The 26,598-nt window shown below is 42.4% G+C and overlaps 35 non-coding genes across 35 annotated transcripts; all 35 read left to right on the top strand.

Annotated features, from left to right (window-relative positions):
• The first annotated feature begins 1,373 nt into the window (after nt 1–1,373).
• On the top strand, nt 1,374–1,446 carry trnaa-agc (transfer RNA alanine (anticodon AGC)). The gene has a single exon. It is a non-coding gene; the product is annotated as a tRNA-Ala (tRNA).
• Nucleotides 1,447–1,685: 239 nt separating this feature from the next.
• Nucleotides 1,686–1,758, top strand: trnaa-agc (transfer RNA alanine (anticodon AGC)). Its single transcript has one exon. It is a non-coding gene; the product is annotated as a tRNA-Ala (tRNA).
• Nucleotides 1,759–2,703: 945 nt separating this feature from the next.
• Nucleotides 2,704–2,776, top strand: trnaa-agc (transfer RNA alanine (anticodon AGC)). Its single transcript has one exon. It is a non-coding gene; the product is annotated as a tRNA-Ala (tRNA).
• Nucleotides 2,777–3,015: 239 nt separating this feature from the next.
• Nucleotides 3,016–3,088, top strand: trnaa-agc (transfer RNA alanine (anticodon AGC)). The gene has a single exon. It is a non-coding gene; the product is annotated as a tRNA-Ala (tRNA).
• A 239-nt stretch (nt 3,089–3,327) lies between these two features.
• trnaa-agc (transfer RNA alanine (anticodon AGC)) lies at nt 3,328–3,400 on the top strand. The gene has a single exon. It is a non-coding gene; the product is annotated as a tRNA-Ala (tRNA).
• A 1,234-nt stretch (nt 3,401–4,634) lies between these two features.
• trnaa-agc (transfer RNA alanine (anticodon AGC)) lies at nt 4,635–4,707 on the top strand. Its single transcript has one exon. It is a non-coding gene; the product is annotated as a tRNA-Ala (tRNA).
• Nucleotides 4,708–4,946: 239 nt separating this feature from the next.
• On the top strand, nt 4,947–5,019 carry trnaa-agc (transfer RNA alanine (anticodon AGC)). Its single transcript has one exon. It is a non-coding gene; the product is annotated as a tRNA-Ala (tRNA).
• Nucleotides 5,020–5,258: 239 nt separating this feature from the next.
• Nucleotides 5,259–5,331, top strand: trnaa-agc (transfer RNA alanine (anticodon AGC)). Its single transcript has one exon. It is a non-coding gene; the product is annotated as a tRNA-Ala (tRNA).
• A 239-nt stretch (nt 5,332–5,570) lies between these two features.
• Nucleotides 5,571–5,643, top strand: trnaa-agc (transfer RNA alanine (anticodon AGC)). Its single transcript has one exon. It is a non-coding gene; the product is annotated as a tRNA-Ala (tRNA).
• Nucleotides 5,644–6,194: 551 nt separating this feature from the next.
• On the top strand, nt 6,195–6,267 carry trnaa-agc (transfer RNA alanine (anticodon AGC)). Its single transcript has one exon. It is a non-coding gene; the product is annotated as a tRNA-Ala (tRNA).
• A 1,256-nt stretch (nt 6,268–7,523) lies between these two features.
• Nucleotides 7,524–7,596, top strand: trnaa-agc (transfer RNA alanine (anticodon AGC)). Its single transcript has one exon. It is a non-coding gene; the product is annotated as a tRNA-Ala (tRNA).
• A 239-nt stretch (nt 7,597–7,835) lies between these two features.
• trnaa-ugc (transfer RNA alanine (anticodon UGC)) lies at nt 7,836–7,908 on the top strand. Its single transcript has one exon. It is a non-coding gene; the product is annotated as a tRNA-Ala (tRNA).
• Nucleotides 7,909–9,164: 1,256 nt separating this feature from the next.
• Nucleotides 9,165–9,237, top strand: trnaa-agc (transfer RNA alanine (anticodon AGC)). Its single transcript has one exon. It is a non-coding gene; the product is annotated as a tRNA-Ala (tRNA).
• A 551-nt stretch (nt 9,238–9,788) lies between these two features.
• trnaa-agc (transfer RNA alanine (anticodon AGC)) lies at nt 9,789–9,861 on the top strand. The gene has a single exon. It is a non-coding gene; the product is annotated as a tRNA-Ala (tRNA).
• Nucleotides 9,862–11,117: 1,256 nt separating this feature from the next.
• trnaa-agc (transfer RNA alanine (anticodon AGC)) lies at nt 11,118–11,190 on the top strand. Its single transcript has one exon. It is a non-coding gene; the product is annotated as a tRNA-Ala (tRNA).
• Nucleotides 11,191–11,429: 239 nt separating this feature from the next.
• On the top strand, nt 11,430–11,502 carry trnaa-agc (transfer RNA alanine (anticodon AGC)). Its single transcript has one exon. It is a non-coding gene; the product is annotated as a tRNA-Ala (tRNA).
• Nucleotides 11,503–12,053: 551 nt separating this feature from the next.
• On the top strand, nt 12,054–12,126 carry trnaa-agc (transfer RNA alanine (anticodon AGC)). The gene has a single exon. It is a non-coding gene; the product is annotated as a tRNA-Ala (tRNA).
• A 1,256-nt stretch (nt 12,127–13,382) lies between these two features.
• Nucleotides 13,383–13,455, top strand: trnaa-agc (transfer RNA alanine (anticodon AGC)). The gene has a single exon. It is a non-coding gene; the product is annotated as a tRNA-Ala (tRNA).
• A 239-nt stretch (nt 13,456–13,694) lies between these two features.
• On the top strand, nt 13,695–13,767 carry trnaa-agc (transfer RNA alanine (anticodon AGC)). The gene has a single exon. It is a non-coding gene; the product is annotated as a tRNA-Ala (tRNA).
• Nucleotides 13,768–15,023: 1,256 nt separating this feature from the next.
• On the top strand, nt 15,024–15,096 carry trnaa-agc (transfer RNA alanine (anticodon AGC)). Its single transcript has one exon. It is a non-coding gene; the product is annotated as a tRNA-Ala (tRNA).
• Nucleotides 15,097–15,335: 239 nt separating this feature from the next.
• trnaa-agc (transfer RNA alanine (anticodon AGC)) lies at nt 15,336–15,408 on the top strand. Its single transcript has one exon. It is a non-coding gene; the product is annotated as a tRNA-Ala (tRNA).
• Nucleotides 15,409–15,959: 551 nt separating this feature from the next.
• trnaa-agc (transfer RNA alanine (anticodon AGC)) lies at nt 15,960–16,032 on the top strand. Its single transcript has one exon. It is a non-coding gene; the product is annotated as a tRNA-Ala (tRNA).
• A 1,256-nt stretch (nt 16,033–17,288) lies between these two features.
• trnaa-agc (transfer RNA alanine (anticodon AGC)) lies at nt 17,289–17,361 on the top strand. Its single transcript has one exon. It is a non-coding gene; the product is annotated as a tRNA-Ala (tRNA).
• Nucleotides 17,362–17,600: 239 nt separating this feature from the next.
• trnaa-ugc (transfer RNA alanine (anticodon UGC)) lies at nt 17,601–17,673 on the top strand. Its single transcript has one exon. It is a non-coding gene; the product is annotated as a tRNA-Ala (tRNA).
• A 944-nt stretch (nt 17,674–18,617) lies between these two features.
• On the top strand, nt 18,618–18,690 carry trnaa-agc (transfer RNA alanine (anticodon AGC)). Its single transcript has one exon. It is a non-coding gene; the product is annotated as a tRNA-Ala (tRNA).
• Nucleotides 18,691–18,929: 239 nt separating this feature from the next.
• Nucleotides 18,930–19,002, top strand: trnaa-ugc (transfer RNA alanine (anticodon UGC)). Its single transcript has one exon. It is a non-coding gene; the product is annotated as a tRNA-Ala (tRNA).
• Nucleotides 19,003–20,258: 1,256 nt separating this feature from the next.
• trnaa-agc (transfer RNA alanine (anticodon AGC)) lies at nt 20,259–20,331 on the top strand. Its single transcript has one exon. It is a non-coding gene; the product is annotated as a tRNA-Ala (tRNA).
• A 239-nt stretch (nt 20,332–20,570) lies between these two features.
• Nucleotides 20,571–20,643, top strand: trnaa-agc (transfer RNA alanine (anticodon AGC)). Its single transcript has one exon. It is a non-coding gene; the product is annotated as a tRNA-Ala (tRNA).
• Nucleotides 20,644–21,821: 1,178 nt separating this feature from the next.
• Nucleotides 21,822–21,894, top strand: trnaa-agc (transfer RNA alanine (anticodon AGC)). Its single transcript has one exon. It is a non-coding gene; the product is annotated as a tRNA-Ala (tRNA).
• Nucleotides 21,895–22,133: 239 nt separating this feature from the next.
• On the top strand, nt 22,134–22,206 carry trnaa-agc (transfer RNA alanine (anticodon AGC)). The gene has a single exon. It is a non-coding gene; the product is annotated as a tRNA-Ala (tRNA).
• Nucleotides 22,207–22,679: 473 nt separating this feature from the next.
• trnaa-agc (transfer RNA alanine (anticodon AGC)) lies at nt 22,680–22,752 on the top strand. The gene has a single exon. It is a non-coding gene; the product is annotated as a tRNA-Ala (tRNA).
• A 944-nt stretch (nt 22,753–23,696) lies between these two features.
• trnaa-agc (transfer RNA alanine (anticodon AGC)) lies at nt 23,697–23,769 on the top strand. Its single transcript has one exon. It is a non-coding gene; the product is annotated as a tRNA-Ala (tRNA).
• Nucleotides 23,770–24,008: 239 nt separating this feature from the next.
• Nucleotides 24,009–24,081, top strand: trnaa-ugc (transfer RNA alanine (anticodon UGC)). Its single transcript has one exon. It is a non-coding gene; the product is annotated as a tRNA-Ala (tRNA).
• A 944-nt stretch (nt 24,082–25,025) lies between these two features.
• On the top strand, nt 25,026–25,098 carry trnaa-agc (transfer RNA alanine (anticodon AGC)). Its single transcript has one exon. It is a non-coding gene; the product is annotated as a tRNA-Ala (tRNA).
• A 1,257-nt stretch (nt 25,099–26,355) lies between these two features.
• Nucleotides 26,356–26,428, top strand: trnaa-agc (transfer RNA alanine (anticodon AGC)). Its single transcript has one exon. It is a non-coding gene; the product is annotated as a tRNA-Ala (tRNA).
• The last annotated feature ends 170 nt before the right edge of the window (nt 26,429–26,598 follow it).

Below are 26,598 nucleotides of genomic sequence, written 5' to 3'. Positions count from 1 at the left end.
GGCAGTGCGGTCATTGAGATTTCATACTTCTTGTTGGAGGCACAGGGGGATTAGCTCAAATGGTAGAGCACTCGCTTAGCATGCGAGAGGTAGCGTGATCGATGCCCGCATCCTCCAAATATTTAGTTTGGTTCAATCAGCACACATTGTTGTTGTAGCTCTGGATACTAACCCAACAATACAACTATTTCCACCACTGGGCTTACTCCAGTCACAACTTCAACATTTACTGAACTACCATGAAAAATACCTTTAGACAGCTGAAGCAAGCATACTTTTTAAAAAGTATCCGTTCTTATGGACGAGGGATTTGGCAGTGCGGTCATTGAGATTTCATACTTCTTGTTTTAGGCACAGGGGGATTAGCTCAAATGGTAGAGCGCTCGCTTAGCATGCGAGAGGTAGCTGGATTGATGCCCGCATGCTCCAATTACTTTTTTTGGTTCAATCAGCACACATTGTTGTTGTAGCTCTGGACTAACAAATTGAATCAAGTGTGCTTGTCTGGCTCTAAAATGTAAATGTGAATTGCTGCGGCTACCCAAGGACGATAGCTGGGAACAACTAGTGTCAGGTAGAGCTTGGTGACGAGTTGAAATATTAATTCAAAATAGACCTACCAGTAGACAACGCTATCGTGGCTGTTAATAATATATTAGGCTAAGTACTGTTTTATACTCTGTACTTTCAATTGTTTTGAGTTTCTGACATTTTTCTCATGCAGTGTTTTAATGGGATTATTTAGGGACAGTTCAAAAATTACTGGGTGAGTGGGGGCTTGTAGCTCTCAAACTCTAGGGGTGTTTTTCCAAACATACTACCATGCTCCACACTCATGCTCTGATTGTATTCTCCACTCCGTTCTCTTGAGTACGTTTTTGTGTGGACGCGAGTGAGGAGAATGCATAAAGCAATACATTTAAGAAGCACTCGCACTCCCCCTACTGTATTACCTCACGCTTCACCAGCCCATTTACTGAACCTCCTTCCAGCCAGGACAATGGCAACAATAGACGAATCAAGATATACACAAAGCAAACGTTTGACTTCACAATTATCAGCTAGATATGGGCAACTAACATGCATTTCCCCACGATCAACTGATCCTAATGTTATTCCACAGACAGCCAGCAGGGGGAACTCCAGACTCGCAGGTTTTTCTGCTATCAAACACCCAAAACTCATTAACACAACAATACAACTATTTCCACCACTGGGCTTACTCCAGTCACTACTTCAACCTTTACTGAACTACCATGAAAAATACTTTTAGACAGCTGAAGCAAGCATACTTTAAAAAAAGTATCCTTTCTTATGGATGATGGATTTGGCAGTGCGGTCATTGAGATTTCATACTTCTTGTTGGAGGAACAGGGGGATTAGCTCAAATGGTAGAGCGCTCGCTTAGCATGCGAGAGGTAGCGGGATCGATACCCGCATCCTCCAAATATTTACTTTGGATCTATCAGCACACATTGTTGTTGTAGCTCTGGATACTAACCCAACAATACAACTATTTCCACCACTGGGCTTACTCCAGTCACAACTTCAACATTTACTGAACTACCATGAAAAATACTTTTAGACAGCTGAAGCAAGCATACTTTTTAAAAAGTATCCGTTCTTATGGACGAGGGATTTGGCAGTGCGGTCATTGAGATTTCATACTTCTTATTTTAGGCACAGGGGGATTAGCTCAAATGGTAGAGCGCTCGCTTAGCATGCGAGAGGTAGCGGAATCGATACCCGCATCCTCCAATTACTTTGTTTGGTTCAATCAGCACACATTGTTGTTGTAGCTCTGGACTAACAAATTGAATCAAGTGTGCTTGTCTGGCTCTAAAATGTAAATGTGAATTGCTGCGGCTACCCGAGGACGATAGCTGGGAACAACTAGTGTCAGGTAGAGCGTGGTGAAGAGTTGAAATATTAATTCAAAATAGACCTACCAGTAGACAATGCTATCGTGGCTGTTAATAATATATTAGGCTAAGTACTGTTGTATACTCTGTTCTTTCAATTGTTTTGAGTTTATGACATTTTTCTCATGCAGTATTTTAATGGGATTATTTAGGGACAGTTCAAAAATTACTGGGTGAGTGGGGGCTTGTAGCTCTCAAACTCTAGGGGTGTTTTTCCAAACATACTACCATGCTCCACACTCATGCTCCGATTGTATTCTCCACTCCGTTCTCTTGAGTATGTTTTTGTGTGGATGCGAGTGAGGAGAATGCATAAAGCAATACATTTAAGAAGCACTCGCACTCCCGCCAACTGTATTACCTCACGCTTCACCACCCCATTCACTGAACCTCCTTCCAGCCAGGACAATGGCAACAATAGACGAATCAAGATATACACAAAGCAAACGTTTGACTTCACAATTATCAGCTAGATATGGGCAACTAACATGCATTTCCCCACGATCAACTGATCCTAATGTTATTCCACAGACAGCCAGCAGGGGGAACTCCAGACTCGCAGGTTTTTCTGCTATCAAACACCCAAAACTCACTAACACAACAATACAACTATTTCCACCACTGGGCTTACTCCAGTCACTACTTCAACATTTACTGAACTACCATGAAAAATACTTTTAGACAGCTGAAGCAAGCATACTTTAAAAAAAGTATCCTTTCTTATGGACGAGGGATTTGGCAGTGCGGTCATTGAGATTTCATACTTCTTGTTGGAGGCGCAGGGGGATTAGCTCAAAAGGTAGAGCGCTCGCTTAGCATGCGAGAGGTAGCGGGATCGATCCCCGCATCCTCCAAATATTTGGTTTGGTTCAATCAGCACACATTGTTGTTGTAGCTCTGGATACTAACCCAACAATACAACTATTTCCACCACTGGGCTTACTGCAGTCACTACTTCAACCTTTACTGAACTACCACGAAAAATACTTTTAGACAGCTGAAGCAAGCATACTTGAAAAAAAGTATCCTTTCTTATGGACGAGGGATTTGGCAGTGCGGTCATTGAGATTTCAAACTTCTTTTTGAAGGCACAGGGGGATTAGCTCAAATGGTAGAGCGCTCGCTTAGCATGCGAGAGGTAGCGGGATCGATGCCCGCATCCTCTAAATATTTGGTTTGGTTCAATCAGCACACATTGTTGTTGTAGGTCTGGATACTAACCCAACAATACAACTATTTCCACCACTGGGCTTACTGTAGTCACTACTTCAACCTTTACTGAACTACCATGAAAAATACTTTTAGACAGCTGAAGCAAGCATACTTTAAAAAAAGTATCCTTTCTTATGGACGAGGGATTTGGCAGTGCGGTCATTGAGATTTCATACTTCTTTTTGAAGGCACAGGGGGATTAGCTCAAATGGTAGAGTGCTCGCTTAGCATGCGAGAGGTAGCGGGATCGATTCCCGCATCCTCCAAATATTTAGTTTGGTTCAATCAGCACACATTGTTGTTGTAGCTCTGGACACTAACCCAACAATACAACTATTTCCACCACTGGGCTTACTCCAGTCACAACTTCAACATTTACTGAACTACCATGAAAAATACTTTTAGACAGCTGAAGCAAGCATACTTTTTAAAAAGTATCTGTTCTTATGGACGAGGGATTTGGCAGTGCGGTCATTGAGATTTCATACTTCTTGTTTTAGGCACAGGGGGATTAGCTCAAATGGTAGAGCGCTCGCTTAGCATGCGAGAGGTAGCGGGATCGATGTTTGGTTCAATCAGCACACATTGTTGTTGTAGCTCTTGACTAACAAATTGAATCAAGTGTGCTTGTCTAGCTCTAAAATGTGAAAGTGAATTGCTGCGGCTACCCGAGGACGATAGCTGGGAACAACTAGTGTCAGGTAGAGCGTGGTGACGAGTTGAAATATGAATTCAAAATAGACCTACCAGTAGACAACGCTATCGTGGCTGTTAATAATATATTAGGCTAAGTACTGTTTTATACTCTGTTCTTTCAATTGTTTTGAGTTTATGACATTTTTCTCATGCAGTGTTTTAATGGGATTATTTAGGGACAGTTCAAAAATTACTGGGTGAGTGGGGGCTTGTAGCTTTCAAACTCTAGGGGTGTTTTTCCAAACATACTACCATGCTCCACACTCATGCTCCGATTGTATTCTCCACTCCGTTCTCTTGAGTATGTTTTTGTGTGGACGCGAGTGAGGAGAATGCATAAAGCAATACATTTAAGAAGCACTCGCACTCCCCCTACTGTATTACCTCACGCTTCACCACCCCATTCACTGAACCTCCTTCCAGCCAGGACAATGGCAACAATAGACGAATCAAGATATACACAAAGCAAACGTTTGACTTCACAATTATCAGCTAGATATGGGCAACTAACATGCATTTCCCCACGATCAACTGATCCTAATGTTATTCCACAGACAGCCAGCAGGGGGAACTCCAGACTCGCAGGTTTTTCTGCTATCAAACACCCAAAACTCACTAACACAACAATACAACTATTTCCACCACTGGGCTTACTCCAGTCACTACTTCAACATTTACTGAACTACCATGAAAAATACTTTTAGACAGCTGAAGCAAGCATACTTTAAAAAAAGTATCCTTTCTTATGGACGAGGGATTTGGCAGTGCGGTCATTGAGATTTCATACTTCTTCTTGGAGGCACAGGGGGATTAGCTCAAATGGTAGAGCGCTCGCTTAGCATGCGAGAGGTAGCGGGATCGATGCCCGCATCCTCCAAATATTTGGTTTGGTTCAATCAGCACACATTGTTGTTGTAGCTCTGGATACTAACCCAACAATACAACTATTTCCACCACTGGGCGTTCTGCAGTCACTACTTCAACCTTTACTGAACTACCATGAAAAATACTTTTAGACAGCTGAAGCAAGCATACTTTAAAAAAAGTATCCTTTCTTATGGACGAGGGATTTGGCAGTGCGGTCATTGAGATTTCAAACTTCTTTTTGAAGGCACAGGGGGATTAGCTCAAATGGTAGAGTGCTCGCTTAGCATGCGAGAGGTCGCGGGATCGATTCCCGCATCCTCCAAATATTTAGTTTGGTTCAATCAGCACACATTGTTGTTGTAGCTCTGGACACTAACCCAACAATACAACTATTTCCACCACTGGGCTTACTCCAGTCACAACTTCAACATTTACTGAACTACCATGAAAAATACTTTTAGACAGCTGAAGCAAGCATACTTTTTAAAAAGTATCCGTTCTTATGGACGAGGGATTTGGCAGTGCGGTCATTGAGATTTCATACTTCTTGTTGGAGGCACAGGGGGATTAGCTCAAAAGGTAGAGCGCTCGCTTAGCATGCGAGAGGTAGCGGGATCGATGCCCGCATCCTCCAAATATTTGGTTTGGTTCAATCAGCACACATTGTTGTTGTATCTCTGGATACTAACCCAACAATACAACTATTTCCACCACTGGGCTTACTGCAGTCACTACTTCAACCTTTACTGAACTACCATGAAAAATACTTTTAGACAGCTGAAGCAAGCATACTTTAAAAAAAGTATCCTTTCTTATGGACGAGGGATTTGGCAGTGTGGTCATTGAGATTTCATACTTCTTTTTGAAGGCACAGGGGGATTAGCTCAAATGGTACAGCGCTCGCTTAGCATGCGAGAGGTAGCGGGATCGATGCCCGCATCCTCCAAATATTTGGTTTGGTTCAATCAGCACACATTGTTGTTGTAGGTCTGGATACTAACCCAACAATACAACTATTTCTACCACTGGTCTTACTGCAGTCACTACTTCAACCTTTACTGAACTACCATGAAAAATACTTTTAGACAGCTGTTGCAAGCATACTTTAAAAAAAGTATCCTTTCTTATGGACGAGGGATTTGGCAATGCGGTCATTGAGATTTCATACTTCTTTTTGAAGGCACAGGGGCATTAGCTCAAATGGTAGAGCCCCTGCTTAGCATGCGAGAGGTAGCGGGATCGATGCCCGCATCCTCCAAATGTTTAGTTTGGTTCAATCAGCACACATTGTTGTTGTAGCTCTGGATACTAACCCAACAATACAACTATTTCCACCACTGGGCTTACTCCAGTCACAACTTCAACATTTACTGAACTACCATGAAAAATACTTTTAGACAGCTGAAGCAAGCATACTTTTAAAAAAGTATCCGTTCTTATGGACGAGGGATTTGGCAGTGCGGTCATTGAGATTTCATACTTCTTTTTGAAGGCACAGGGGGATTAGCTCAAATGCTAGAGCGCTCGCTTAGCATGCGAGAGGTAGCGGGATCGATTCCCGCATCCTCCAAATATTAAGTTTGGTTCAATCAGCACACATTGTTGTTGTAGCTCTGGATACTAACCCAACAATACAACTATTTCCACCACTGGGCTTACTCCAGTCACAACTTCAACATTTACTGAACTACCATGAAAAATACTTTTAGACAGCTGAAGCAAGCATACTTTTTAAAAAGTATCCGTTCTTATGGACGAGGGATTTGGCAGTGCGGTCATTGAGATTTCATACTTCTTGTTTTAGGCACAGGGGGATTAGCTCAAATGGTAGAGCGCTCGCTTAGCATGCGAGAGGTAGCGGGATTGATGCCCGCATCCTCCAATTACTTTGTTTGGTTCAATCAGCACACATTGTTGTTGTAGCTCTGGACTAACAAATTGAATCAAGTGTGCTTGTCTATCTCTAAAATGTAAAAGTGAATTGCTGCGGCTACCCGAGGACGATAGCTGGGAACAACTAGTGTCAGGTAGAGCGTGGTGACGAGTTGAAATATGAATTCAAAATAGACCTACCAGTAGACAACGCTATCGTGGCTGTTAATAATATATTAGGCTAAGTACTGTTTTATACTCTGTTCTTTCAATTGTTTTGAGTTTATGACATTTTTCTCATGCAGTGTTTTAATGGGATTATTTAGGGACAGTTCAAAAATTACTGGATGAGTGGGGGCTTGTAGCTTTCAAACTCTAGGGGTGTTTTTCCAAACATACTACCATGCTCCACACTCATGCTCCGATTGTATTCTCCACTCCGTTCTCTTGAGTATGTTTTTGTGTGGACGCGAGTGAGGAGAATGCATAAAGCAATACATTTAAGAAGCACTCGCACTCCCCCTACTGTATTACCTCACGCTTCACCACCCCGTTCACTGAACCTCCTTCCAGCCAGGACAATGGCAACAATAGACGAATCAAGATATACACAAAGCAAACGTTTGACTTCACAATTATCAGCTAGATATGGGCAACTAACATGCATTTCCCCACGATCAACTGATCCTAATGTTATTCCACAGACAGCCAGCAGGGGGAACTCCAGACTCGCAGGTTTTTCTGCTATCAAACACCCAAAACTCACTAACACAACAATACAACTATTTCCACCACTGGGCTTACTCCAGTCACAACTTCAACATTTACTGAACTACCATGAAAAATACTTTTAGACAGCTGAAGCAAGCATACTTTTTAAAAAGTATCCGTTCTTATGGACGAGGGATTTGGCAGTGCGGTCATTGAGATTTCATACTTCTTGTTGGAGGAACAGGGGGATTAGCTCAAATGGTAGAGCGCTCGCTTAGCATGCGAGAGGTAGCGGGATCGATGCCCGCATCCTCCAAATATTTAGTTTGGTTCAATCAGCACACATTGTTGTTGTAGCTCTGGATACTAACCCAACAATACAACTATTTCCACCACTGGGTTTACTGCAGTCACTACTTCAACCTTTACTGAACTACCATGAAAAATACTTTTAGACAGCTGAAGCAAGCATACTTTTAAAAAAGTATCCTTTCTTATGGACGAGGGATTTGGCAGTGCGGTCATTGAGATTTCATACTTATTTTTGGCGGCACAGGGGGATTAGCTCAAATGGTAGAGCGCTCGCTTTGCATGCAAGAGGTAGCGGGATCGATGCCCGCATCCTCCAATTACTTTGTTTGGTTCAATCAGCACACATTGTTGTTGTAGCTCTGGACTAACAAATTGAATCAAGTGTGCTTGTCTAGCTCTAAAATGTAAATGTGAATTGCTGCGGCTACCCGAGGACGATAGCTGGGAACAACTAGTGTCAGGTAGAGCGTGGTGACGAGTTGAAATAAGAATTCAAAATAGACCTACCAGTAGACAACGCTATCGTGGCTGTTAATAATATATTAGGCTAAGTACTGTTTTATACTCTGTTCTTTCAATTGTTTTGAGTTTATGACATTTTTCTCATGCAGTGTTTTAATGGGATTATTTAGGGACAGTTCAAAAATTACTGGGTGAGTGGGGGCTTGTAGCTTTCAAACTCTAGGGGTGTTTTTCCAAACATACTACCATGCTCCACACTCATGCTCCGATTGTATTCTCCACTCCGTTCTCTTGAGTATGTTTTTGTGTGGACGCGAGTGAGGAGAATGCATAAAGCAATACATTTAAGAAGCACTCGCACTCCCCCTACTGTATTACCTCACGCTTCACCACCCCATTCACTGAACCTCCTTCCAGCCAGGACAATGGCAACAATAGACGAATCAAGATATACACAAAGCAAACGTTTGACTTCACAATTATCAGCTAGATATGGGCAACTAACATGCATTTCCCCACGATCAACTGATCCTAATGTTATTCCACAGACAGCCAGCAGGGGGAACTCCAGACTCGCAGGTTTTTCTGCTATCAAACACCCAAAACTCACTAACACAACAATACAACTATTTCCACCACTGGGCTTACTCCAGTCACTACTTCAACATTTACTGAACTACCATGAAAAATACTTTTAGACAGCTGAAGCAAGCATACTTTAAAAAAAGTATCCTTTCTTATGGACGAGGGATTTGGCAGTGCGGTCATTGAGATTTCATACTTCTTGTTGGAGGCACAGGGGGATTAGCTCAAAAGGTAGAGCGCTCGCTTAGCATGCGAGAGGTAGCGTGATCGATGCCCGCATCCTCCAAATATTTGGTTTGGTTCAATCAGCACACATTGTTGTTGTAGCTCTGGATACTAACCCAACAATACAACTATTTCCACCACTGGGCTTACTGCAGTCACTACTTCAACCTTTACTGAACTACCATGAAAAATACTTTTAGACAGCTGAAGCAAGCATACTTTAAAAAAAGTATCCTTTCTTATGGACGAGGGATTTGGCAGTGTGGTCATTGAGATTTCATACTTCTTTTTGAAGGCACAGGGGGATTAGCTCAAATGGTACAGCGCTCGCTTAGCATGCGAGAGGTAGCGGGATCGATGCCCGCATCCTCCAAATATTTGGTTTGGTTCAATCAGCACACATTGTTGTTGTAGGTCTGGATACTAACCCAACAATACAACTATTTCCACCACTGGGCTTACTGCAGTCACTACTTCAACCTTTACTGAACTACCATGAAAAATACTTTTAGACAGCTGTTGCAAGCATACTTTAAAAAAAGTATCCTTTCTTATGGACGAGGGATTTGGCAATGCGGTCATTGAGATTTCATACTTCTTTTTGAAGGCACAGGGGCATTAGCTCAAATGGTAGAGCCCCTGCTTAGCATGCGAGAGGTAGCGGGATCGATGCCCGCATCCTCCAAATGTTTAGTTTGGTTCAATCAGCACACATTGTTGTTGTAGCTCTGGATACTAACCCAACAATACAACTATTTCCACCACTGGGCTTACTCCAGTCACAACTTCAACATTTACTGAACTACCATGAAAAATACTTTTAGACAGCTGAAGCAAGCATACTTTAAAAAAAGTATCCGTTCTTATGGACGAGGGATTTGGCAGTGCGGTCATTGAGATTTCATACTTCTTTTTGAAGGCACAGGGGGATTAGCTCAAATGCTAGAGCGCTCGCTTAGCATGCGAGAGGTAGCGGGATCGATTCCCGCATCCTCCAAATATTAAGTTTGGTTCAATCAGCACACATTGTTGTTGTAGCTCTGGATACTAACCCAACAATACAACTATTTCCACCACTGGGCTTACTCCAGTCACAACTTCAACATTTACTGAACTACCATGAAAAATACTTTTAGACAGCTGAAGCAAGCATACTTTTTAAAAAGTATCCGTTCTTATGGACGAGGGATTTGGCAGTGCGGTCATTGAGATTTCATACTTCTTGTTTTAGGCACAGGGGGATTAGCTCAAATGGTAGAGCGCTCGCTTAGCATGCGAGAGGTAGCGGGATTGATGCCCGCATCCTCCAATTACTTTGTTTGGTTCAATCAGCACACATTGTTGTTGTAGCTCTGGACTAACAAATTGAATCAAGTGTGCTTGTCTATCTCTAAAATGTAAAAGTGAATTGCTGCGGCTACCCGAGGACGATAGCTGGGAACAACTAGTGTCAGGTAGAGCGTGGTGACGAGTTGAAATATGAATTCAAAATAGACCTACCAGTAGACAACGCTATCGTGGCTGTTAATAATATATTAGGCTAAGTACTGTTTTATACTCTGTTCTTTCAATTGTTTTGAGTTTATGACATTTTTCTCATGCAGTGTTTTAATGGGATTATTTAGGGACAGTTCAAAAATTACTGGGTGAGTGGGGGCTTGTAGCTTTCAAACTCTAGGGGTGTTTTTCCAAACATACTACCATGCTCCACACTCATGCTCCGATTGTATTCTCCACTCCGTTCTCTTGAGTATGTTTTTGTGTGGACGCGAGTGAGGAGAATGCATAAAGCAATACATTTAAGAAGCACTCGCACTCCCCCTACTGTATTACCTCACGCTTCACCACCCCATTCACTGAACCTCCTTCCAGCCAGGACAATGGCAACAATAGACGAATCAAGATATACACAAAGCAAACGTTTGACTTCACAATTATCAGCTAGATATGGGCAACTAACATGCATTTCCCCACGATCAACTGATCCTAATGTTATTCCACAGACAGCCAGCAGGGGGAACTCCAGACTCGCAGGTGTTTCTGCTATCAAACACCCAAAACTCACTAACACAACAATACAACTATTTCCACCACTGGGCTTACTCCAGTCACTACTTCAACATTTACTGAACTACCATGAAAAATACTTTTAGACAGCTGAAGCAAGCATACTTTAAAAAAAGTATCCTTTCTTATGGACGAGGGATTTGGCAGTGCGGTCATTGAGATTTCATACTTCTTGTTGGAGGCACAGGGGGATTAGCTCAAAAGGTAGAGCGCTCGCTTAGCATGCGAGAGGTAGCGGGATCGATGCCCGCATCCTCCAAATATTTGGTTTGGTTCAATCAGCACACATTGTTGTTGTAGCTCTGGATACTAACCCAACAATACAACTATTTCCACCACTGGGCTTACTGCAGTCACTACTTCAACCTTTACTGAACTACCATGAAAAATACTTTTAGACAGCTGAAGCAAGCATACTTTAAAAAAAGTATCCTTTCTTATGGACGAGGGATTTGGCAGTGTGGTCATTGAGATTTCATACTTCTTTTTGAAGGCACAGGGGGATTAGCTCAAATGGTACAGCGCTCGCTTAGCATGCGAGAGGTAGCGGGATCGATGCCCGCATCCTCCAAATATTTGGTTTGGTTCAATCAGCACACATTGTTGTTGTAGGTCTGGATACTAACCCAACAATACAACTATTTCCACCACTGGGCTTACTGCAGTCACTACTTCAACCTTTACTGAACTACCATGAAAAATACTTTTAGACAGCTGTTGCAAGCATACTTTAAAAAAAGTATCCTTTCTTATGGACGAGGGATTTGGCAATGCGGTCATTGAGATTTCATACTTCTTTTTGAAGGCACAGGGGCATTAGCTCAAATGGTAGAGCCCCTGCTTAGCATGCGAGAGGTAGCGGGATCGATGCCCGCATCCTCCAAATGTTTAGTTTGGTTCAATCAGCACACATTGTTGTTGTAGCTCTGGATACTAACCCAACAATACAACTATTTCCACCACTGGGCTTACTCCAGTCACAACTTCAACATTTACTGAACTACCATGAAAAATACTTTTAGACAGCTGAAGCAAGCATACTTTAAAAAAAGTATCCGTTCTTATGGACGAGGGATTTGGCAGTGCGGTCATTGAGATTTCATACTTCTTTTTGAAGGCACAGGGGGATTAGCTCAAATGCTAGAGCGCTCGCTTAGCATGCGAGAGGTAGCGGGATCGATTCCCGCATCCTCCAAATATTAAGTTTGGTTCAATCAGCACACATTGTTGTTGTAGCTCTGGATACTAACCCAACAATACAACTATTTCCACCACTGGGCTTACTCCAGTCACAACTTCAACATTTACTGAACTACCATGAAAAATACTTTTAGACAGCTGAAGCAAGCATACTTTTTAAAAAGTATCCGTTCTTATGGACGAGGGATTTGGCAGTGCGGTCATTGAGATTTCATACTTCTTGTTTTAGGCACAGGGGGATTAGCTCAAATGGTAGAGCGCTCGCTTAGCATGCGAGAGGTAGCGGGATTGATGCCCGCATCCTCCAATTACTTTGTTTGGTTCAATCAGCACACATTGTTGTTGTAGCTCTGGACTAACAAATTGAATCAAGTGTGCTTGTCTATCTCTAAAATGTAAAAGTGAATTGCTGCGGCTACCCGAGGACGATAGCTGGGAACAACTAGTGTCAGGTAGAGCGTGGTGACGAGTTGAAATATGAATTCAAAATAGACCTACCAGTAGACAACGCTATCGTGGCTGTTAATAATATATTAGGCTAAGTACTGTTTTATACTCTGTTCTTTCAATTGTTTTGAGTTTATGACATTTTTCTCATGCAGTGTTTTAATGGGATTATTTAGGGACAGTTCAAAAATTACTGGATGAGTGGGGGCTTGTAGCTTTCAAACTCTAGGGGTGTTTTTCCAAACATACTACCATGCTCCACACTCATGCTCCGATTGTATTCTCCACTCCGTTCTCTTGAGTATGTTTTTGTGTGGACGCGAGTGAGGAGAATGCATAAAGCAATACATTTAAGAAGCACTCGCAGTCCCCCTACTGTATTACCTCACGCTTCACCACCCCGTTCACTGAACCTCCTTCCAGCCAGGACAATGGCAACAATAGACGAATCAAGATATACACAAAGCAAACGTTTGACTTCACAATTATCAGCTAGATATGGGCAACTAACATGCATTTCCCCACGATCAACTGATCCTAATGTTATTCCACAGACAGCCAGCAGGGGGAACTCCAGACTCGCAGGTTTTTCTGCTATCAAACACCCAAAACTCACTAACACAACAATACAACTATTTCCACCACTGGGCTTACTCCAGTCACAACTTCAACATTTACTGAACTACCATGAAAAATACTTTTAGACAGCTGAAGCAAGCATACTTTTTAAAAAGTATCCGTTCTTATGGACGAGGGATTTGGCAGTGCGGTCATTGAGATTTCATACTTCTTGTTGGAGGAACAGGGGGATTAGCTCAAATGGTAGAGCGCTCGCTTAGCATGCGAGAGGTAGCGGGATCGATGCCCGCATCCTCCAAATATTTAGTTTGGTTCAATCAGCACACATTGTTGTTGTAGCTCTGGATACTAACCCAACAATACAACTATTTCCACCACTGGGTTTACTGCAGTCACTACTTCAACCTTTACTGAACTACCATGAAAAATACTTTTAGACAGCTGAAGCAAGCATACTTTTAAAAAAGTATCCTTTCTTATGGACGAGGGATTTGGCAGTGCGGTCATTGAGATTTCATACTTCTTTTTGAAGGCACAGGGGGATTAGCTCAAATGCTAGAGCGCTCGCTTAGCATGCGAGAGGTAGCGGGATCGATTCCCGCATCCTCCAAATATTAAGTTTGGTTCAATCAGCACACATTGTTGTTGTAGCTCTGGATACTAACCCAACAATACAACTATTTCCACCACTGGGCTTACTCCAGTCACAACTTCAACATTTACTGAACTACCATGAAAAATACTTTTAGACAGCTGAAGCAAGCATACTTTTTAAAAAGTATCCGTTCTTATGGACGAGGGATTTGGCAGTGCGGTCATTGAGATTTCATACTTCTTGTTTTAGGCACAGGGGGATTAGCTCAAATGGTAGAGCGCTCGCTTAGCATGCGAGAGGTAGCGGGATTGATGCCCGCATCCTCCAATTACTTTGTTTGGTTCAATCAGCACACATTGTTGTTGTAGCTCTGGACTAACAAATTGAATCAAGTGTGCTTGTCTATCTCTAAAATGTAAAAGTGAATTGCTGCAGCTACCCGAGGACGATAGCTGGGAACAACTAGTGTCAGGTAGAGCGTGGTGACGAGTTGAAATATGAATTCAAAATAGACCTACCAGTAGACAACGCTATCGTGGCTGTTAATAATATATTAGGCTAAGTACTGTTTTATACTCTGTTCTTTCAATTGTTTTGAGTTTATGACATTTTTCTCATGCAGTGTTTTAATGGGATTATTTAGGGACAGTTCAAAAATTACTGGGTGAGTGGGGGCTTGTAGCTTTCAAACTCTAGGGGTGTTTTTCCAAACATACTACCATGCTCCACACTCATGCTCCGATTGTATTCTCCACTCCGTTCTCTTGAGTATGTTTTTGTGTGGACGCGAGTGAGGAGAATGCATAAAGCAATACATTTAAGAAGCACTCGCACTCCCCCTACTGTATTACCTCACGCTTCACCACCCCATTCACTGAACCTCCTTCCAGCCAGGACAATGGCAACAATAGACGAATCAAGATATACACAAAGCAAACGTTTGACTTCACAATTATCAGCTAGATATGGGCAACTAACATGCATTTCCCCACGATCAACTGATCCTAATGTTATTCCACAGACAGCCAGCAGGGGGAACTCCAGACTCGCAGGTGTTTCTGCTATCAAACACCCAAAACTCACTAACACAACAATACAACTATTTCCACCACTGGGCTTACTCCAGTCACTACTTCAACATTTACTGAACTACCATGAAAAATACTTTTAGACAGCTGAAGCAAGCATACTTTAAAAAAAGTATCCTTTCTTATGGACGAGGGATTTGGCAGTGCGGTCATTGAGATTTCATACTTCTTGTTGGAGGCACAGGGGGATTAGCTCAAAAGGTAGAGCGCTCGCTTAGCATGCGAGAGGTAGCGGGATCGATGCCCGCATCCTCCAAATATTTGGTTTGGTTCAATCAGCACACATTGTTGTTGTAGCTCTGGATACTAACCCAACAATACAACTATTTCCACCACTGGGCTTACTGCAGTCACTACTTCAACCTTTACTGAACTACCATGAAAAATACTTTTAGACAGCTGAAGCAAGCATACTTTAAAAAAAGTATCCTTTCTTATGGACGAGGGATTTGGCAGTGTGGTCATTGAGATTTCATACTTCTTTTTGAAGGCACAGGGGGATTAGCTCAAATGGTACAGCGCTCGCTTAGCATGCGAGAGGTAGCGGGATCGATGCCCGCATCCTCCAAATATTTGGTTTGGTTCAATCAGCACACATTGTTGTTGTAGGTCTGGATACTAACCCAACAATACAACTATTTCCACCACTGGGCTTACTGCAGTCACTACTTCAACCTTTACTGAACTACCATGAAAAATACTTTTAGACAGCTGTTGCAAGCATACTTTAAAAAAAGTATCCTTTCTTATGGACGAGGGATTTGGCAATGCGGTCATTGAGATTTCATACTTCTTTTTGAAGGCACAGGGGCATTAGCTCAAATGGTAGAGCCCCTGCTTAGCATGCGAGAGGTAGCGGGATCGATGCCCGCATCCTCCAAATGTTTAGTTTGGTTCAATCAGCACACATTGTTGTTGTAGCTCTGGATACTAACCCAACAATACAACTATTTCCACCACTGGGCTTACTCCAGTCACAACTTCAACATTTACTGAACTACCATGAAAAATACTTTTAGACAGCTGAAGCAAGCATACTTTTAAAAAAGTATCCGTTCTTATGGACGAGGGATTTGGCAGTGCGGTCATTGAGATTTCATACTTCTTTTTGAAGGCACAGGGGGATTAGCTCAAATGCTAGAGCGCTCGCTTAGCATGCGAGAGGTAGCGGGATCGATTCCCGCATCCTCCAAATATTAAGTTTGGTTCAATCAGCACACATTGTTGTTGTAGCTCTGGATACTAACCCAACAATACAACTATTTCCACCACTGGGCTTACTCCAGTCACAACTTCAACATTTACTGAACTACCATGAAAAATACTTTTAGACAGCTGAAGCAAGCATACTTTTTAAAAAGTATCCGTTCTTATGGACGAGGGATTTGGCAGTGCGGTCATTGAGATTTCATACTTCTTGTTTTAGGCACAGGGGGATTAGCTCAAATGGTAGAGCGCTCGCTTAGCATGCGAGAGGTAGCGGGATTGATGCCCGCATCCTCCAATTACTTTGTTTGGTTCAATCAGCACACATTGTTGTTGTAGCTCTGGACTAACAAATTGAATCAAGTGTGCTTGTCTATCTCTAAAATGTAAAAGTGAATTGCTGCGGCTACCCGAGGACGATAGCTGGGAACAACTAGTGTCAGGTAGAGCGTGGTGACGAGTTGAAATATGAATTCAAAATAGACCTACCAGTAGACAACGCTATCGTGGCTGTTAATAATATATTAGGCTAAGTACTGTTTTATACTCTGTTCTTTCAATTGTTTTGAGTTTATGACATTTTTCTCATGCAGTGTTTTAATGGGATTATTTAGGGACAGTTCAAAAATTACTGGATGAGTGGGGGCTTGTAGCTTTCAAACTCTAGGGGTGTTTTTCCAAACATACTACCATGCTCCACACTCATGCTCCGATTGTATTCTCCACTCCGTTCTCTTGAGTATGTTTTTGTGTGGACGCGAGTGAGGAGAATGCATAAAGCAATACATTTAAGAAGCACTCGCACTCCCCCTACTGTATTACCTCACGCTTCACCACCCCGTTCACTGAACCTCCTTCCAGCCAGGACAATGGCAACAATAGACGAATCAAGATATACACAAAGCAAACGTTTGACTTCACAATTATCAGCTAGATATGGGCAACTAACATGCATTTCCCCACGATCAACTGATCCTAATGTTATTCCACAGACAGCCAGCAGTGGGAACTCCAGACTCGCAGGTTTTTCTGCTATCAAACACCCAAAACTCACTAACACAACAATACAACTATTTCCACCACTGGGCTTACTCCAGTCACAACTTCAACATTTACTGAACTACCATGAAAAATACTTTTAGACAGCTGAAGCAAGCATACTTTTTAAAAAGTATCCGTTCTTATGGACGAGGGATTTGGCAGTGCGGTCATTGAGATTTCATACTTCTTGTTGGAGGAACAGGGGGATTAGCTCAAATGGTAGAGCGCTCGCTTAGCATGCGAGAGGTAGCGGGATCGATGCCCGCATCCTCCAAATATTTAGTTTGGTTCAATCAGCACACATTGTTGTTGTAGCTCTGGATACTAACCCAACAATACAACTATTTCCACCACTGGGTTTACTGCAGTCACTACTTCAACCTTTACTGAACTACCATGAAAAATACTTTTAGACAGCTGAAGCAAGCATACTTTTAAAAAAGTATCCTTTCTTATGGACGAGGGATTTGGCAGTGCGGTCATTGAGATTTCATACTTATTTTTGGCGGCACAGGGGGATTAGCTCAAATGGTAGAGCGCTCGCTTTGCATGCAAGAGGTAGCGGGATCGATGCCCGCATCCTCCAATTACTTTGTTTGGTTCAATCAGCACACATTGTTGTTGTAGCTCTGGACTAACAAATTGAATCAAGTGTGCTTGTCTAGCTCTAAAATGTAAATGTGAATTGCTGCGGCTACCCGAGGACGATAGCTGGGAACAACTAGTGTCAGGTAGAGCGTGGTGACGAGTTGAAATAAGAATTCAAAATAGACCTACCAGTAGACAACGCTATCGTGGCTGTTAATAATATATTAGGCTAAGTACTGTTTTATACTCTGTTCTTTCAATTGTTTTGAGTTTATGACATTTTTCTCATGCAGTGTTTTAATGGGATTATTTAGGGACAGTTCAAAAATTACTGGGTGAGTGGGGGCTTGTAGCTTTCAAACTCTAGGGGTGTTTTTCCAAACATACTACCATGCTCCACACTCATGCTCCGATTGTATTCTCCACTCCGTTCTCTTGAGTATGTTTTTGTGTGGACGCGAGTGAGGAGAATGCATAAAGCAATACATTTAAGAAGCACTCGCACTCCCCCTACTGTATTACCTCACGCTTCACCACCCCATTCACTGAACCTCCTTCCAGCCAGGACAATGGCAACAATAGACGAATCAAGATATACACAAAGCAAACGTTTGACTTCACAATTATCAGCTAGATATGGGCAACTAACATGCATTTCCCCACGATCAACTGATCCTAATGTTATTCCACAGACAGCCAGCAGGGGGAACTCCAGACTCGCAGGTTTTTCTGCTATCAAACACCCAAAACTCACTAACACAACAATACAACTATTTCCACCACTGGGCTTACTCCAGTCACAACTTCAACATTTACTGAACTACCATGAAAAATACTTTTAGACAGCTGAAGCAAGCATACTTTTTAAAAAGTATCCGTTCTTATGGACGAGGGATTTGGCAGTGCGGTCATTGAGATTTCATACTTCTTGTTGGAGGAACAGGGGGATTAGCTCAAATGGTAGAGCGCTCGCTTAGCATGCGAGAGGTAGCGGGATCGATGCCCGCATCCTCCAAATATTTAGTTTGGTTCAATCAGCACACATTGTTGTTGTAGCTCTGGATACTAACCCAACAATACAACTATTTCCACCACTGGGTTTACTGCAGTCACTACTTCAACCTTTACTGAACTACCATGAAAAATACTTTTAGACAGCTGAAGCAAGCATACTTTAAAAAAAGTATCCTTTCTTATGGACGAGGGATTTGGCAGTGCGGTCATTGAGATTTCATACTTATTTTTGGCGGCACAGGGGGATTAGCTCAAATGGTAGAGCGCTCGCTTTGCATGCAAGAGGTAGCGGGATCGATGCCCGCATCCTCCAATTACTTTGTTTGGTTCAATCAGCACACATTGTTGTTGTAGCTCTGGACTAACAAATTGAATCAAGTGTGCTTGTCTAGCTCTAAAATGTAAATGTGAATTGCTGCGGCTACCCGAGGACGATAGCTGGGAACAACTAGTGTCAGGTAGAGCGTGGTGACGAGTTGAAATAAGAATTCAAAATAGACCTACCAGTAGACAACGCTATCGTGGCTGTTAATAATATATTAGGCTAAGTACTGTTTTATACTCTGTTCTTTCAATTGTTTTGAGTTTATGACATTTTTCTCATGCAGTGTTTTAATGGGATTATTTAGGGACAGTTCAAAAATTACTGGGTGAGTGGGGGCTTGTAGCTTTCAAACTCTAGGGGTGTTTTTCCAAACATACTACCATGCTCCACACTCATGCTCCGATTGTATTCTCCACTCCGTTCTCTTGAGTATGTTTTTGTGTGGACGCGAGTGAGGAGAATGCATAAAGCAATACATTTAAGAAGCACTCGCACTCCCCCTACTGTATTACCTCACGCTTCACCACCCCATTCACTGAACCTCCTTCCAGCCAGGACAATGGCAACAATAGACGAATCAAGATATACACAAAGCAAACGTTTGACTTCACAATTATCAGCTAGATATGGGCAACTAACATGCATTTCCCCACGATCAACTGATCCTAATGTTATTCCACAGACAGCCAGCAGGGGGAACTCCAGACTCGCAGGTTTTTCTGCTATCAAACACCCAAAACTCACTAACACAACAATACAACTATTTCCACCACTGGGCTTACTCCAGTCACTACTTCAACATTTACTGAACTACCATGAAAAATACTTTTAGACAGCTGAAGCAAGCATACTTTAAAAAAAGTATCCTTTCTTATGGACGAGGGATTTGGCAGTGCGGTCATTGAGATTTCATACTTCTTGTTGGAGGCACAGGGGGATTAGCTCAAATGGTAGAGCGCTCGCTTAGCATGCGAGAGGTATCGTGATCGATGCCCGCATCCTCCAAATATTTAGTTTGGTTCAATCAGCACACATTGTTGTTGTAGCTCTGGATACTAACCCAACAATACAACTATTTCCACCACTGGGCTTACTCCAGTCACAACTTCAACATTTACTGAACTACCATGAAAAATACCTTTAGACAGCTGAAGCAAGCATACTTTTTAAAAAGTATCCGTTCTTATGGACGAGGGATTTGGCAGTGCGGTCATTGAGATTTCATACTTCTTGTTTTAGGCACAGGGGGATTAGCTCAAATGGTAGAGCGCTCGCTTAGCATGCGAGAGGTAGCGGGATCGATACCCGCATCCTCCAAATATTTAGTTTGGTTCAATCAGCACACATTGTTGTTGTAGCTCTGGATACTAACCCAACAATACAACTATTTCCACCACTGGGCTTACTGCAGTCACTACTTCAACCTTTACTGAACTACCATGAAAAATACTTTTAGACAGCTGAAGCAAGCATACTTTAAAAAAAGTATCCTTTCTTATGGACGAGGGATTTGGCAGTGCGGTCATTGAGATTTCATACTTCTTGTTTTAGGCACAGGGGGATTAGCTCAAATGGTAGAGCGCTCGCTTAGCATGCGAGAGGTAGCGGGATCGATGCCCGTATCCTCCAATTACTTTGTTTGGTTCAATCAGCACACATTGTTGTTGTAGCTCTGGACTAACAAATTGAATCAAGTGTACTTGTCTAGCTCTAAAATGTAAATGTGAATTTCTGCGGCTACCCGAGGACGATAGCTGGGAACAACTAGTGTCAGGTAGAGCGTGGTGACGTGGGGATTAGCTCAAATGGCTGAGCGCTCGCTTAGCATGCGAGAGGTAGCGGGATCGATGCCCGCATCCTCCACTTACTTTTTTTGGTTCAATCAGCACACATTGTTGTTGTAGCTCTGGACTAACAAATTGAATCAAGTGTGCTTGTCTGGCTCTAAAATGTAAATGTGAATTGCTGCGGCTACCCGAGGACGATAGCTGGGAACAACTAGTGTCAGGTAGAGCTTGGTGACGAGTTGAAATATGAATTCAAAATAGACCTACCAGTAGACAACGCTATCGTGGCTGTTAATAATATATTAGGCTAAGTACTGTTTTATACTCTGTTCTTTCAATTGTTTTGAGTTTATGACATTTTTCACATGCAGTGTTTTAATGGGATTATTTAGGGACAGTTCAAAAATTACTGGATGAGTGGGGGCTTGTAGCTTTCAAACTCTAGGGGTGTTTTTCCAAACATACTACCATGCTCCACACTCATGCTCCGATTGTATTCTCCACTCCGTTCTCTTGAGTATGTTTTTGTGTGGACGCGAGTGAGGAGAATGCATAAAGCAATACATTTAAGAAGCACTCGCACTCCCCCTACTGTATTACCTCACGCTTCACCACCCCGTTCACTGAACCTCCTTCCAGCCAGGACAATGGCAACAATAGACGAATCAAGATATACACAAAGCAAACGTTTGACTTCACAATTATCAGCTAGATATGGGCAACTAACATGCATTTCCCCACGATCAACTGATCCTAATGTTATTCCACAGACAGCCAGCAGGGGGAACTCCAGACTCGCAGGTTTTTCTGCTATCAAACACCCAAAACTCACTAACACAACAATACAACTATTTCCACCACTGGGCTTACTCCAGTCACTACTTCAACATTTACTGAACTACCATGAAAAATACTTTTAGACAGCTGAAGCAAGCATACTTTAAAAAAAGTATCCTTTCTTATGGAAGAGGGATTTGGCAGTGCGGTCATTGAGATTTCATACTTCTTGTTGGAGGAACAGGGGGATTAGCTCAAATGGTAGAGCGCTCGCTTAGCATGCGAGAGGTAGCGGGATCGATTCCCGCATCTTCCAATTACTTTGTTTGGTTCAATCAGCACACATTGTTGTTGTAGCTCTGGACACTAACCCAACAATACAACTATTTCCACCACTGGGCTTACTGCAGTCACTACTTCAACCTTTACTGAACTACCATGAAAAATACTTTTAGACAGCTGAAGCAAGCATACTTTAAAAAAAGTATCCTTTCTTATGGACGAGGGATTTGGCAGTGCGGTCATTGAGATTTCATACTTCTTGTTTTAGGCACAGGGGGATTAGCTCAAATGGTAGAGCGCTCGCTTAGCATGCGAGAGGTAGCGGGATCGATGCCCGTATCCTCCAATTACTTTGTTTGGTTCAATCAGCACACATTGTTGTTGTAGCTCTGGACTAACAAATTGAATCAAGTGTACTTGTCTAGCTCTAAAATGTAAATGTGAATTTCTGCGGCTACCCGAGGACGATAGCTGGGAACAACTAGTGTCAGGTAGAGCGTGGTGACGTGGGGATTAGCTCAAATGGCTGAGCGCTCGCTTAGCATGCGAGAGGTAGCGGGATCGATGCCCGCATCCTCCAAATATTTGGTTTGGTTCAATCAGCACACATTGTTGTTGTAGCTCTGGATACTAACCCAACAATACAACTATTTCCACCACTGGGCTTACTGCAGTCACTACTTCAACCTTTACTGAACTACCATGAAAAATACTTTTAGACAGCTGAAGCAAGCATACTTTTAAAAAAGTATCCTTTCTTATGGACGAGGGATTTGGCAGTGCGGTCATTGAGATTTCATACTTCTTTTTGAAGGCACAGGGGGATTAGCTCAAATGGTAGAGCGCTCGCTTAGCATGCGAGAGGTAGCGGGATCGATGCCCGCATCCTCCAATTACTTTTTTTGGTTCAATCAGCACACATTGTTGTTGTAGCTCTGGACTAACAAATTGAATCAAGTGTGCTTGTCTGGCTCTAAAATGTAAATGTGAATTGCTGCGGCTACCCGAGGACGATAGCTGGGAACAACTAGTGTCAGGTAGAGCTTGGTGACGAGTTGAAATATTAATTCAAAATAGACCTACCAGTAGACAACTCTATCGTGGCTGTTAATAATATATTAGGCTAAGTACTGTTTTATACTCTGTTCTTTCAATTGTTTTGAGTTTATGACATTTTTCTCATGCAGTGTTTTAATGGGATTATTTAGGGACAGTTCAAAAATTACTGGATGAGTGGGGGCTTGTAGCTTTCAAACTCTAGGGGTGTTTTTCCAAACATACTACCATGCTCCACACTCATGCTCCGATTGTATTCTCCACTCCGTTCTCTTGAGTATGTTTTTGTGTGGACGCGAGTGAGGAGAATGCATAAAGCAATACATTTAAGAAGCACTCGCACTCCCCCTACTGTATTACCTCACGCTTCACCACCCCGTTCACTGAACCTCCTTCCAGCCAGGACAATGGCAACAATAGATGAATCAAGATATACACAAAGCAAACGTTTGACTTCACAATTATCAGCTAGATATGGGCAACTAACATGCATTTCCCCACGATCAACTGATCCTAATGTTATTCCACAGACAGCCAGCAGGGGGAACTCCAGACTCGCAGGTTTTTCTGCTATCAAACACCCAAAACTCACTAACACAACAATACAACTATTTCCACCACTGGGCTTACTCCAGTCACTACTTCAACATTTACTGAACTACCATGAAAAATACTTTTAGACAGCTGAAGCAAGCATACTTTAAAAAAAGTATCCTTTCTTATGGACGAGGGATTTGGCAGTGCGGTCATTGAGATTTCATACTTCTTGTTGGAGGAACAGGGGGATTAGCTCAAATGGTAGAGCGCCCGCTTAGCATGCGAGAGGTAGCGGGATCGATGCCCGCATCCTCCAAATATTTAGTTTGGTTCAATCAGCACACATTGTTGTTGTAGCTCTGGATACTAACCCAACAATACAACTATTTCCACCACTGGGCTTACTGCAGTCACTACTTCAACCTTTACTGAACTACCATGAAAAATACTTTTAGACAGCTGAAGCAAGCATACTTTTAAAAAAGTATCCTTTCTTATGGACGAGGGATTTGGCAGTGCGGTCATTGAGATTTCATACTTCTTTTTGGAGGCACAGGGGGATTAGCTCAAATGGTAGAGCGCTCGCTTTGCATGCAAGAGGTAGCGGGATCGATGCCCGCATCCTCCAAGTACTTTGTTTGGTTCAATCAGCACACATTGTTGTTGTAGCTCTGGACTAACAAATTGAATCAAGTGTGCTTGTCTAGCTCTAAAATGTAAATGTGAATTGCTGCGGCTACCCGAGGACGATAGCTGGGAACAACTAGTGTCAGGTAGAGCGTGGTGACGAGTTGAAATATGAATTCAAAATAGACCTACCAGTAGACAACGCTATCGTGGCTGTTAATAATATATTAGGCTAAGTACTGTTTTATACTCTGTTCTTTCAATTGTTTTGAGTTTATGACATTTTTCTCATGCAGTGTTTTAATGGGATTATTTAGGGACAGTTCAAAAATTACTGGGTGAGTGGGGGCTTGTAGCTTTCAAACTCTAGGGGTGTTTTTCCAAACATACTACCATGCTCCACACTCATGCTCCGATTGTATTCTCCACTCCGTTCTCTTGAGTATGTTTTTGTGTGGACGCGAGTGAGGAGAATGCATAAAGCAATACATTTAAGAAGCACTCGCACTCCCCCTACTGTATTACCTCACGCTTCACCACCCCATTCACTGAACCTCCTTCCAGCCAGGACAATGGCAACAATAGACGAATCAAGATATACACAAAGCAAACGTTTGACTTCACAATTATCAGCTAGATATGGGCAACTAACATGCATTTCCCCACGATCAACTGATCCTAATGTTATTCCACAGACAGCCAGCAGGGGGAACTCCAGACTCGCAGGTTTTTCTGCTATCAAACACCCAAAACTCACTAACACAACAATACAACTATTTCCACCACTGGGCTTACTCCAGTCACTACTTCAACATTTACTGAACTACCATGAAAAATACTTTTAGACAGCTGAAGCAAGCATACTTTAAAAAAAGTATCCTTTCTTATGGACGAGGGATTTGGCAGTGCGGTCATTGAGATTTCATACTTCTTGTTGGAGGCACAGGGGGATTAGCTCAAATGGTAGAGCGCTCGCTTAGCATGCGAGAGGTAGCGTGATCGATGCCCGCATCCTCCAAATATTTTGTTTGGTTCAATCAGCACACATTGTTGTTGTAGCTCTGGATACTAACCCAACAATACAACTATTTCCACCACTGGGCTTACTCCAGTCACAACTTCAACATTTACTGAACTACCATGAAAAATAGTTTTAGACAGCTGAAGCAAGCATACTTTTTAAAAAGTATCCGTTCTTATGGACGAGGGATTTGGCAGTGCGGTCATTGAGATTTCATACTTCTTGTTTTAGGCACAGGGGGATTAGCTCAAATGTTAGAGCGCTCGCTTAGCATGCGAGAGGTAGCGGGATTGATGCCCGCATCCTCCAATTACTTTTTTTGGTTCAATCAGCACACATTGTTGTTGTAGCTCTGGACTAACAAATTGAATCAAGTGTGCTTGTCTGGCTCTAAAATGTAAATGTGAATTGCTGCGGCTACCCGAGGACGATAGCTGGGAACAACTAGTGTCAGGTAGAGCTTGGTGACGAGTTGAAATATTAATTCAAAATAGACCTACCAGTAGACAACGCTATCGTGGCTGTTAATAATATATTAGGCTAAGTACTGTTTTATACTCTGTTCTTTCAATTGTTTTGAGTTTCTGACATTTTTCTCATGCAGTGTTTTAATGGGATTATTTAGGGACAGTTCAAAAATTACTGTGTGTGTGGGGGCTTGTAGCTCTCAAACTCTAGGGGTGTTTTTCCAAACATACTACCATGCTCCACACTCATGCTCCGATTGTATTCTCCACTCCGTTCTCTTGAGTACGTTTTTGTGTGGACGCGAGTGAGGAGAATGCATAAAGCAATACATTTAAGAAGCACTCGCACTCCCCCTACTGTATTACCTCACGCTTCACCACCCCATTCACTGAACCTCCTTCCAGCCAGGACAATGGCAACAATAGACGAATCAAGATATACACAAAGCAAACGTTTGACTTCACAATTATCAACTAGATATGGGCAACTAACATGCATTTCCCCACGATCAACTGATCCTAATGTTATTCCACAGACAGCCAGCATGGGGGAACTCCAGACTCGCAGTTTTTTCTGCTATCAAAAACCCAAAACTCACTAACACAACAATACAACTATTTCCACCACTGGGCTTACTCCAGTCACTACTTCAACATTTACTGAACTACCATGAAAAATACTTTTAGACAGCTGAAGCAAGCATACTTTAAAAAAAGTATCCTTTCTTATGGACGAGGGATTTGGCAGTGCGGTCATTGAGATTTCATACTTCTTGTTGCAAGCACAGGGGGATTAGCTCAAATGGTAGAGCGCTCGCTTAGCATGCGAGAGGTAGCGGGATCGATGCCCGCATCCTCCAAATATTTGGTTTGGTTCAATCAGCACACATTGTTGTTGTAGCTCTGGACACTAACCCAACAATACAACTATTTCCACCACTGGGCTTACTCCAGTCACTACTTCAACATTTACTGAACTACCATGAAAAATACTTTTAGACAGCTGAAGCAAGCATACTTTAAAAAAAGT

This window comes from Oncorhynchus kisutch, unplaced genomic scaffold (genome assembly GCF_002021735.2).
Source record: "Oncorhynchus kisutch isolate 150728-3 unplaced genomic scaffold, Okis_V2 scaffold830, whole genome shotgun sequence".
NCBI lineage: Eukaryota > Metazoa > Chordata > Actinopteri > Salmoniformes > Salmonidae > Oncorhynchus > Oncorhynchus kisutch.
The sequence above is the reverse complement of the archived record's forward strand: the minus strand, read 5'-3'. Positions and strand labels throughout refer to the sequence as shown.